This window comes from Mustela nivalis (genome assembly GCF_964662115.1).
Source record: "Mustela nivalis genome assembly, chromosome: 1".
NCBI lineage: Eukaryota > Metazoa > Chordata > Mammalia > Carnivora > Mustelidae > Mustela > Mustela nivalis.
The window spans coordinates 119,826,586-119,839,177 of record NC_139020.1 but is presented as its reverse complement, the minus strand read 5'-3'; the positions used below and the strand labels follow the sequence as shown (position 1 = coordinate 119,839,177).

At 37.8% G+C, this 12,592-nt stretch overlaps 1 long non-coding RNA gene and 1 pseudogene across 2 annotated transcripts in view; one reads left to right on the top strand and one right to left on the bottom strand.

Annotated features, from left to right (window-relative positions):
* Positions 1-12,592, bottom strand: part of LOC309869538 — a 45,961-nt gene that overhangs the window by 29,214 nt on the left and 4,155 nt on the right. The window lies entirely within an intron of this gene.
* LOC309842306 (signal transducer CD24 pseudogene) lies at positions 4,038-4,349 on the top strand (annotated as a pseudogene). The gene has a single exon. The product of its transcript is annotated as a signal transducer CD24 pseudogene (transcript).

Sequence of the window (12,592 nt, the reverse complement as noted above, 5' to 3'; positions counted from 1 at the left end):
GGATCTATCTTCCCGTCGCTTTGGATTCATTTCTTCGCCAGTCCTACCTTTCAGAAAGTGGTTGTTTTTCTGTTTCTAGAATTGCTGTTCTTCTCTTCGATCTGCTGATGGATTTGCAGGTGTTTGCAATCTTTAGATAAGCTATCTAGCTGATCTCCTGCTAGCTGAAGTAGTCTCAGCCTGCTACTTCTCCACCATCTTGACTCCTCTCCCCTGTATTTGTTTTTATTCAGTAATGTATCCTAAAGATTTTTTTGTATTCATAATATCTACCTTTTAAAAAAATGACTGTACAAAAATTATTTGAGTTTCTATATACAATGAACAATATGAAAAGGAAATTAAGGAAAATAATTCCACTTACAATAGCATCAAAAAGGATAAAATACTAAGGAATAAACTTAACCAAGGAAGCAAAAAGACTTGTAAATTAAAAACTATAAAATGTTGCTGAAAGAGATTAGAGTACATAAATACATGGAAAGAAATCCTGTGAGCATGGGTTAGAAGGCTTCATATTGTTAAGATATCGATACTACCCAAACAAACCTACTAATTTAATGCAATCCCTATCAAAAGTCCAAAGTATGTTTTTCAGAAATACAAAAATCCATCCTAAAACTCATCTGGACTCTCAAGAGACCATAAATAGCCAATACAATCTTGAAAAAGAACAAAGTTGAAGTACTAAGTCTCAAATTCTCTAAGTTCTTTCTTTCTCTTTTTTCTTCCAAGTTTTTATTTAAATTCAAGTTAGTTAACATATAGTGTAGTATGGGTTTCAGGAGTAGAATTTTGTGATTCATCACTTACTCATAACACCCAGTGTTCATAACAACAAGTGCTGTCCTTAATGCATATCACCCATTTAGTCCATTCCCCCTTCCACCTCCCCTCCACCAAACTTCAGTTCATTCTCTATAGTTGAGTTTCCTATGATTTGCCTCCCTCTGTTTTTGTCTTAACTTATTTTTCCTTCCCTTCCCCTATGTTCATCTTAAATTTCTTAAATTCCACATAAGAGTGAAATCGTACAGCTTCAAAACAAAATACAATGATCAAAACAGTGTGGTACTGACATAAAGACAGATATACCCCAATAAAAAAGAATAGAAAGCCTAGAAATTTGGTCTCACGTGTATATGGTCAGCTGATTTTTGACAAGAATGCCAAGACTACTGACTGGGGAAAGCACAGTCTCTTCGATAAATGATGCTGGGAAAAGTAGATAGCCATTTGCAAAAGAATGAATGTGGACCCTTACCTTACCATATATAAAAATTAACTCAAAATGGATCAAAGATCTATATGTAAGAGGTAAAACTATAATGAAAACTAAATGAAAAACTGTGAACCAAACGACAGAATCAAAGTAAAAGGGCAATCTATGGAATTGGTGAAAATATTTGCAAATCATATCTCTAGTAAGAGGTTAGTATCCAGAATATGTAAAGAACTCCTACAACTCAACAACAACAATAGCAACAACAGCAAAATCTGATAATAAAAGAACATTTCTCCAAAAAGATATATTAATGGCCAACCAGCAAATGAAAAAGTATTCTCAACATAGCTAATCATTAGGCAAATGCAAATCAAAACCACAAGATACCACCTCATACCAATTAGGATGGCAACTATCAAAAAACAAACGGAAAATAACAAGTGCTGACAAGGATGTGGAGAAATTGGAAACTTTGTATACTGTTGGTGGGAATGTAAAATGGCGCAACCACTATAGGAAACAGTATGGTTATATCTTGAAAATTAAAAATAGAATTACCATATGATCCAGAAATTCTACCCAAAAGAATTGAAAATGGGGTTACAAAGAGCTATTTGCACACCCATGTTCATAGCAGAATTATCCACAATAGCCAAAAAGTAGAAGCAACCCAAGTTTCCATCAGTAGATAGATGGATTTTTTTTAAATGTGGTATATACATATAATGAAATATTATTTAGTCTTAGAAAGAAGGAAATTCTGATACATGCTATAACATGGATGACATGTAAAGACATTGTGCTACATGAAATATACCAGTCACAAAAATACAAATGCTATATGATTTCACTTATATGAAGTATATAGAGTAGTCAGATTCATACAAACAGAATATAGAATAATGGCTGTCAAGAGCTGGGGGAGGGACAAATGGGGAGTTGTTATTTAATAGTTCCAAGTTTCAGTTTTATAAGATGAAAACAGTCTGGAGATTGGTTTCACCACAGTATGAATGTATTTAACACTCTGTACACTAAAAAATTATTATGATAGGAAATTTTATATTATGTATATTTCACCACAACTTAAAAAATGTAAATGATTGGGTACTATTCAAAGTTATGGATATACAGAAGAATATTTCACCAGTCTTCTATTGATGAAGATTTTCAATTCCTGGTGGTAAATTTCTGGGCTTAATGGTATAAAATATATTAAAATGAAAGCTATTACTAAATTTCTTTTCAAATTTTGTACCACTTTACACTTCCACTAATAATAAATAATGGCATGCATTTCCTCACTTATCAATAAAGCATGACACATAGTTAAAAGTTTTGCCAGTCTTTTGGGAGAAAAATTAATTCATTATTGTGTTAATTTACACATTATGAATCACTCAGTAAAGTTGAGCATTTGTCACCATTTTAAACATTTTTACTCTTCTTTCTAGACATTATTTTTTCATAAATTTGACCCAAATTTATAAAGGAATTTGTGTTTTTTTCTCATTATTTTTGAACAACTTTTTTTTTTTTTTAGAAAGAGAAGATAGCTGGAGAAAGGCAAAGAGGAAGAGGGAAAATCTTAAGCAGGCTCCACATCCAATGTGTAGCCCAACTCAGGACTTGATCTCAGAACCCTGAGATCATGACCTCAGCTGAAATCAAGAGTCGGTCGCTTAACCTGCTGAGCCACCCAGGAGGCATTTTTTTTTTAATAGGTATATGAATCCTTCCATATATATTACAACTCTCTCTAGTCTGGTGCAATTTATTTTAACCATTTAAGGTTTTTGTTCTTTTATTATTTCAGTATAAACCTTAAGAAATAAACTTGAATCTGTCTGTAATTGCTTTCAAGTTTCATGAGTTAGAATGTAATTTAATTTCTTGTGGTCAATTGTTCTATTCCTACTGCCTGGAAATGCCATCTTTCCATCTATGTTAGTGTTTTTTCTCTATACTCTTTCTGTTGTAGTGCTAAATTGGATTTTTTGGCACCAATACTGCTTCATTCCATATATTACATATTTAGAGTATGTTAAATGACCATCTAGCCCATTCTGCTTCCTTTTAAAAATAAAAATTAAAAGAAATTTCTCAGATACCTTTAGATTTTTTTTTTAAGATTTTATTTACTTATTTGACAGAGATCACAACTAGGCAAAGAGGCAGGCATTGAGAGAGAGGGAAGCAGGCTCCCCACAGAGCAGAGAGCCCAACACAGGGCTCGATCCCAGGACCCTGAGATCAGGGTCCAAGCCAAAGGCACAGGACCAACACACTGAGCCACCCAGACATCCCTCTTTAGATATTTCTGTTCTCAATTTTGAAACCATCTTATCAAGCTCCATAAAAAATTTTTTCTTTTTAAGGATTTTATTTATTTATTTGACAGAGAGAGAAATCACAAGTACACAGAGAGGCAGGCAGGGGGGGGGGGGGGAAGCAGGCTCCCTGCTAAGCAGAGAGCCCAATGCAGGACTCGATCCCATAACCCTGGGATCATGACCTAAGTCGAAGGCAGAGGCTTTAACCCACTGAGCCACTCAGGCGCCCCTCCATAAAAATTTCTATTAAGATGTTGATTAGGGGGTGCCTGGGTGGCTCAGTTGGTTAAGGAACCGACTCTCCATTTTGGCTCAGGTCTGTGATCTCAGGATTGTGGGATCCAGCCCATGAGGAGCTCCACACTCAGCAGGGAGTCTGCTTGAAATTTTCTCTCCCTTTCCTCTGCCCCTCCCCCTGCCCCTAAAATAAATAAATATTAAAAAAGAAAAAATATGTTGATTAGGGATCTTTCCTGGGCATGCCCCAAGCCAGCAGTTCTCCACTCACGCTGGCATCCAGTGAGGTGCGCCACACACTGTTGTCAATGGAACAAACCTGGGCAGCCATGTTGGCCAGGCTAGGACTGGGGCTGCTACTTCTGGCACTGCTCCTGCCCACCCAGATTTATTCAAATCAAACAACTGTTGTAACACTTTCAAGTAACTCCTCCCAAAATATCTGGACTGCCCCAAATCCAGCTAATACCACTACCATAGCAACTGGTTGTACTCTTCAGTCAACAGCTAGTCTCTTTGTGATCTCATTCACCCCTCTACATCTCTACTTTTAAGAGACTCAGGACAAGAAACATCTATACTTCCCCATCTTCTAATCCCAATCCTAACAGCATCTAGATATCCAGTGTGATAAGGAAAACACAAGTCTTCACTGAATCTGCTAATTCTACTCCTTATTTTATTGACACAGAAAATGTTGAGGAACCCAAATTCTATTGGTTTGGAGAACATGTGAAGGGTCTACTGTCTCCCCTAGATGATGAGTGTCTATTAAATCTACCATAGTTTCATGTACACAATTAAGAGACAACATCCAAGATTAGTTTAAGACATGATTTCTTTAAATGTGGCTTAAAAAGTATGGACACATTGGGCCCTGGGTGGTTCAATCAGTTAAGCATTTGCCTTCAGCTCAGGTCATGATCCCAGGGTCCTGGGATGGAGTCCCACATCGGGCTCTCTGCTCAGCGGGGAGTCTGCTTTGCCTTCTCACTCTCCCTCTGTGTTCTCCCTCCTTCTCTCTCAAATAAATAAAAATCTTCTAAAAGAAAAAACCATTGACATGTAAAATTCTACCTTGAAAATGAAAGTAGAGTTCACCTTACCTAGATATAAAGGATGGGATATAAACAGATTCAGTTTTCATTTGGTTCATTAAATCTTTAAAACCATAAAACAGATAACACAAAAAGCTTCCATGATTCTATTTATACATATATTAGAAGGAACTTCCAGGTGTTACTGTAAATCCTCAGTGTGTTGTTTCAGCAGTCCTAGCTTAATAACCTATGTACTCTAGATAAAGTTTTACATTGTTAAGCTATCCCTGTTTCTTAGGACTGAAGTCTTTCTTCTGAGGCTTTGGATTTAACATAGCACTTGATTTTTTATTTTTATTTTTTTATTTTATTTTTTTAAAATATTTTATTTATTTATTTGTCCAAGAGAAAGAGAGGGAGAACACAAGCAGGCAGAGTGGCAGGCAAAGGCAAAGAGAAGCAGGCTCCCCACTGAGCAAGGAGCCTGGTGTGGGACTCGATCCCAGGACCCTGGGATAATGACCTGAGCTGAAGGCAGCGGCTTAACCAACTGAGCCACCCAGGTGTCCCTTGGTTTTTTATATAGTAATTGATATGTGCCAGGGCAATGATGGATTGGAATCTATACCAGACTGAAGCATTATGAGTAGATTTTGCTTATATACTTATCACCTATTCTTACTCAACTAGAGTGCGAGATTCATTTAGCTAAACTGAGAGTAGAACCACATTGACCTCAGCTAATTTCAAAATGCTCTTTATTTACACAAATGTTAAATACTAAAAACTAAACTAAAAATGTTAAAAACTATCTGTTTGGAGCACCTATATGGTTCAGTTGGTTAAGGGTCTGCCTTCAGCTCAGGTCATGAACCCATGGTCCCAAGATCTAGCCCCACATTAGGCTTCCTGCTCAGCTAGAGCCCTTTTCTCCCTCTCCTCCCCACTTGTGATCTCTTACTATCCCTCTCTCTCTCTCTTTCTCAAATAAATAAAATATTTTTAAAAAATAAAAATGAAAAATGATCTGTTTTGAATGTAAAGTTGACAAATCTTGATATTAAAAAGGCAAAATACGTATAGGAGCCAAAATTGTAAATAAAATATTTGGGAAGTGAAGACTAGAAGCTTACCTTAAGTTCAAAAAATCTTTTATATTCTTTCTGCAAATACTTTAAAAACAAACAAACAAACAAAAACCTGGTTCAGAATTGTCATATTTGGACACTTTCTGTTAGTATTTTTAGATAGTTAGAACCCGGTCCTAAGCCTAGGGTGGGCTTGTGTCGGAAAAGTAAATACTTTCACAACTGCCTAGATACATAGAAAGCTTTTTAAAACTAGACATTCTCAGTCTTTTGTTCACATGGCCATACACTGATGCTTAGATGTTCCAATATTTAATATAGCCACAGTAGTCTTGATAACCAAAATCATTTTTTCCCATCTTTAGGAACCTATACTGGAACAACCATATTCAGCAAATCTCTAGCTACTGTGTGTGCGAATGAACATTCTATTGGATTTCATTCCTAAATGCTATACACCTATTTTGGATTGTATATTGTGTTTGTGTATTTATGCTTGGGTTCATTGTAATTTCTCATGTTTTGGAATCAACTTGCTTTGAACACAAACTGTAAATAAAAAGAAGTGGTTGAAAGAACAAAAAAGGATGTTGAGAGAAGGGGGGTGGGGTTATGGACATTGGGGAGGGTATGTGCTTTGGTGAGTGCTGTGGAGTGTGTAAACCTGGCAATTCACAGACCTGTACCCCTGGGGATAAAAATATATGTTTATAAAAAATAAAAAAATCATAAAAATAAATAAATAAATAAATAACCAAATAAGCAAAAAAAAAAAAGGATTAAACTGAAGTTGTACAGTTATTTGGAAGGGGAGATTAACATTTTTCTAGTATTTAGTAATTTATCTCAAGAATATAATATGCTTTCCTTTTTTAATTTCAATTTTCTAATTAAATTTTAGTTAACATATAGTGTAACATTAGTTTCGGAAGTAGAATTTACTGACTCATCACTTATGTATAACACCCACCATCCCTGGCAACAAGTGCCCTCCTTAATTCCCATCAACCATTTAACTCATCCCTCCGCCCACCTCCTCTCCAGCAAAACCTCAGTTTTTTTCTCTATAGTTAAGAGTTTGTTTTCTGGTTTGCCTCTCTCTTCTTCCCCCTAAGTTCATCTGTTTCGCATTCTGTATATTTTCAGGATCTTATATATAGGATGTTTTAAAATACAATGTTGACATTTCATTTCTTATTTACTTTAAAACACATTTAATGGTTTCATCTTAATCTTATATTCTTCCAGCATACTGAAATGGTTTAAACAATGTTTTTTTTCCCGTGGATTTTTCAAAATGTACTTTTTTCTTTTTTACAAATGACACTTTTGTTTTTTTGTTATACTACTTATTTTTTATTCATATTTTGTTCCATTTGCTAAGTACAACAGTACAATGTTGCACAGTACCTATGTGAGAGGACATTTTTGCCTTTATTTACTTTAATAGCTATGCTCTTACTGTCTTTTCATTAAGTATTTATCCTTTTTGAAGCAGAGCTCTTTCGATCAACGAAATACCTTCTATTCATACCTTGACCAAAGTTTTATCAGAAATGACCGTTGGAATGCAAGTTGGCGCAGCCACTTTGGAAAATAGTGTGGAGGTTCCTCAAAAAATCAAAATAGAGCTAACCTATGATCCAGCAATTGTACTACTGGGTATTTACCCCAAAGATACAGATGTACTGAAAAGAAGGGCCATATGCACCCCAGTCTTCATAGTAGCAATGTCCATAATAGCCAAACTCTGGAAAGAGTCCAGACGCCCTTCAACAGACAAAATGATAAAGAAGATGTGGTACATAGGTACAATGGAATATTACTCAGCCATAAGAAAGGAAGAATCCCAGTTTTTGCATCAACATGGATGGGACTGGAAGAGATTATGCTAAGTGAAATAAGTCAAGCAGAGAAAGTCAGTTACATATGGTTTCACTTACTTGCAGAACATAAGGAAGAGCATGGAGGACATTAAGAGAAGGAAGTGAAAAATGAAGGAGGGAGAAATCGGAGGAGGAGAACAACCATGAGAAACTGTAGACTCTGAGAAACAAATGAAGGAGTTTAGAGGGGAGGCATGTGGGGTGATGGGTTGGCCCAATGATGGGTATTAAGGAGGGCACAGACTGCATGGAACACCGGGTGTTACACGTAAACGGTGAATCTTGGAACACTGCATCAAAAACTAATGACATACTGTATGGTGACTAAAATAACATAATAAAAAATAATTTTAAAATATCAACAGCATTGGGGCGCCTGGGTGGCTCAGTGGGTTAAGCCGCTGCCTTCGGCTCAGGTCATGATCTCAGGGTCCTGGGATCGAGTCCCACATCGGGTTCTCTGCTTAGCAGGGAGCCTGCTTCCTCCTCTCTCTCTCTCTGCCTGCCTCTCTGCCTACTTGTGATCTCTCTCGGTCAAATAAATAAAATCTTTAAAATATATATATATATCAACAGCACCATTTACTACTAATAAAAATAAGACTACCAAATCCTTTCAAAAAAAGAAAGAAAAGAAATGACTGTTTAATTTTTTAAATTTTCTGTCATATTTTGATCATGAAAATTTTCTGTTAATATAGCTGATTGTCTTAATAAAATCCTATTCTTTAAAACACAGAAAAGAGGGGCACCTGGGTGGCTCAGTGGGTTAAGCTTCTGCCTTTGGCTCAGGTCATGATCTCAGGGTCCTGGGATGGAGCCCCACATCAGGCTTTCTGCTCAGTGGGGGGTCTGCTTCCCCCTCTCTGCCTGCCTCTCTGCCTACTTGTGATCTGTCAAATAAATAAATAAAATCTTTTAAAAAAATACAGAAAAGAGGAAAATCCATCGGCAGACCGAAGAGAAGAAGAACAGCAATTCTGGAAACAGAAAAACAACCACTTTCTGAAAGGTAGGACCGGCGGAGAAGTGAATCCAAAGCGACGGGAAGATAGACCCCGGGGGGAGGGGCCGGCTCCCGGCAAGCGGCGGAGCAACCGCGCACAAAATCAGGACTTTTAAAAGTCTGTTCCGCTGAGGGACATCAGTCCAGAGGCTAAACCGGGGCGAAGCCCACGCGGGGTCAGCGTGGCCTCAGGTCCCGCAGGGTCACAGAAGGATCGGGGGTGTCTGAGTGTCACAGAGCTTGAGGGTATTGGAACGGGAAAGCCGGCTACAGAAACAGAGCCGACAGTAAGTTCACAGCTCGGTGTTACCTTGAACCGATCGCAGGCTCGGTGAGCTCGGAGCGCGGCCGGAGGTCAGGCAGACGGGAGTAACTGGGCGCTGTTCTCTGAGGGCGCACTGAGGAGTGGGGCCCTGGGCTCTCGGCTCCTCCGGGCCGGAGACCAGGAGGCCGCCATTTGTGTTCCCGTCCTCCGGAACTCTACGGAAAGCGCTCAGGGAACAAAAGCTCCTGAAAGCAAACCCGAGCGGATTACTCACCCCGGCCCCGGGTAAGGGCGGTGTAATTCCGCCTGGGGCAAAGACACTTGAGAATCACTACAACAGGCCCCTCCCCCAGAAGATCAACAAGAAATCCAGCCGAGACCAAGTTCACCTACCAAGGAGTGCGGTTTCAATACCAAGGAGAGCAGCAGAATTCCAGAGGAGGAGAAAGCCAAGCACGGAACTCATGGCTTTTTTCCTGTGATTTTTTTTTTTTTGTCTTGCAGTTAATTTAATTTTTTCTTTTTCATTTTTTTTTCTTTTTTTCTTTTTCTTCTCGCCTTCGGGTAAACTTTTTTTTTTTAACTGTTACCTTTTTCTTTTTTAACGATTTTTTACTAGTTTATCTAATATATATATTTTTTCTTTTTTACATTTCTCTCAGGTGTTTTCTTTTTTTAAAAAAATTTTTTTTTCTTTTCTTTTTTTTTCTTTCTTCCTTTTTGAACGTCTTTTTATCCCCTTTCTCCCCACTCACGATTTTGGATCTCTTCTAATTTAGTTAAAGCATATTTTCCTGGGGTTGTTGCCACCCTTTTAGTATTTTACTTGCCCCTTCATTTACTCTTATCTGGCCAAAATGACAAGACGTAAAAATTCAACGCAAAAAAAAGAACAAGAGGCAGTACCAAAGGCTAGGGACCTAATCAATACAGACATCGGTAATATGTCAGATCTAGAGTTCAGAATGACAATTCTTAAGGTTCTAGCCGGGCTCGAAAAAGGCATGGAAGATATTAGAGAAACCCTCTCGAGAGATATAAAAGCCCTTTCTGGAGAAATAAAAGAACTAAAATCTAACCAAGTTGAAATCAAAAAAGCTATTAATGAGGTGCAATCAAAAATGGAGGCTCTCACTGCTAGGATAAATGAGGCAGAAGAAAGAATTAGTGATATAGAAGACCAAATGACAGAGAATAAAGAAGCTGAGCAAAAGAGGGACAAACAGCTACTGGACCACGAGGGGAGAATTCGAGAATTAAGTGACACCATAAGACAAAACAACATTAGAATAATTGGGATTCCAGAAGAAGAAGAAAGAGAGAGGGGAGCAGAAGGTATACTGGAGAGAATTATTGGGGAGAATTTCCCCAATATGGCAAAGGGAACGAGCATCAAAATTCAGGAGGTTCAGAGAACGCCCCTCAAAATCAATAAGAATAGGCCCACACCCCGTCACCTAATAGTAAAATTTACAAGTCTCAGTGACAAAGAGAAAATCCTGAAAGCAGCCCGGGAAAAGAAGTCTGTAACATACAATGGTAAAAATATTAGATTGGCAGCTGACTTATCCACAGAGACCTGGCAGGCCAGAAAGAGCTGGCATGATATTTTTAGAGCACTAAACGAGAAAAACATGCAGCCCAGAATACTATATCCAGCTAGGCTATCATTGAAAATAGAAGGAGAGATTAAAAGCTTCCAGGACAAACAACAACTGAAAGAATTTGCAAATACCAAACCAGCTCTACAGGAAATCTTGAAAGGGGTCCTCTAAGCAAAGAGAGAGCCTACAAGTGGTAGATCAGAAAGGAACAGAGACCATATACAATAACAGTCACCTTACAGGCAATACAATGGCACTAAATTCATATCTCTCAATAGTTACCCTGAATGTTAATGGGCTAAATGCCCCTGTCAAAAGACACAGGGTATCAGAATGGATAAAAAAACAAAACCCATCTATATGTTGCCTCCAAGAAACTCATTTTAAGCCCGAAGACACCTCCAGATTTAAAGTGAGGGGGTGGAAAAGAATTTACCATGCTAATGGACATCAGAAGAAAGCAGGAGTGGCAATCCTTATATCAGATCAATTAGATTTTAAGCCAAAGACGATAATAAGAGATGAGGAACGACACTATATCATACTCAAAGGGTCTGTCCAACAAGAAGATTTAACAATTTTAAATATCTATGCCCCCAACGTGGGAGCAGCCAACTATATAAACCAATTAATAACAAAATCAAAGAAACACATCAACAACAATACAATAATAGTAGGGGACTTTAACACTCCCCTCACTGAAATGGACAGGTCATCCAAGCAAAAGATGAGCAAGGAAATAAAGGCCTTAAACGACACACTGGACCAGATGGACATCACAGATATATTCAGAACATTTCATCCCAAAGCAACAGAATACACATTCTTCTCTAGTGCACATGGAACATTCTCCAGAATAGATCACATCCTTGGTCCTAAATCAGGACTCAACCGGTATCAAAAGATTGGGATCATTCCCTGCATATTTTCAGACCACAATGCTCTAAAGCTAGAACTCAACCACAAAAGGAAGTTTGGAAAGAGCCCAAATACATGGAGACTAAACAGTATCCTTCTAAAGAATGAATGGGTCAACCGGGAAATTAAAGAAGAATTGAAAAAAATCATGGAAACAAATGATAATGAAAATACAACGGTTCAAAATCTGTGGGACACAATAAAGGCAGTCCTGAGAGGAAAATATATAGCGGTACAAGCCTTTCTCAAGAAACAAGAAAGGTCTCAGGTACAAAACCTAACCCTACACCTAAAGGAGCTGGAGAAAGAACAAGAAAGAAACCCTAAGCCCAGCAGGAGAAGAGAAATCATAAAGATCAGAGCAGAAATCAATGAAATAGAAACCAAAAAAACAATAGAAAAAATCAACGAAAGTAGGAGCTGGTTCTTTGAAAGAATTAATAAAATTGATAAACCCCTGGCCCGACTTATCAAAAAGAAAAGAGAAAGGACCCAAATAAATAAAATCATGAATGAAAGAGGAGAGATCACAACTAACACCAAAGAAATACAAACTATTATAAGAACATACTATGAGCAACTCTACGGCAATAAATTTGACAATCTGGAAGAAATGGATGCATTCCTAGAAACATATAAACTACCACAACTGAACCAGGAAGAAATAGAAAGCCTGAACAGACCCATAACCAGTAAGGAGATTGAAACAGTCATTAAAAATCTCCAAACAAACAAAAGCCCAGGGCCAGATGGCTTCCCGGGGGAATTCTACCAAACATTTAAAGAAGAACTAATTCCTATTCTCCTGAAACTGTTCCAAAAAATAGAAATGGAAGGAAAACTTCCAAACTCATTTTATGAGGCCAGCATCACCTTGATCCCAAAACCAGACAAGGATCCCACCAAAAAAGAGAGCTATAGACCGATATCCTTGATGAACACAGATGCAAAAATACTCAACAAAATACTAGCCAATAGGATTCAACAGTA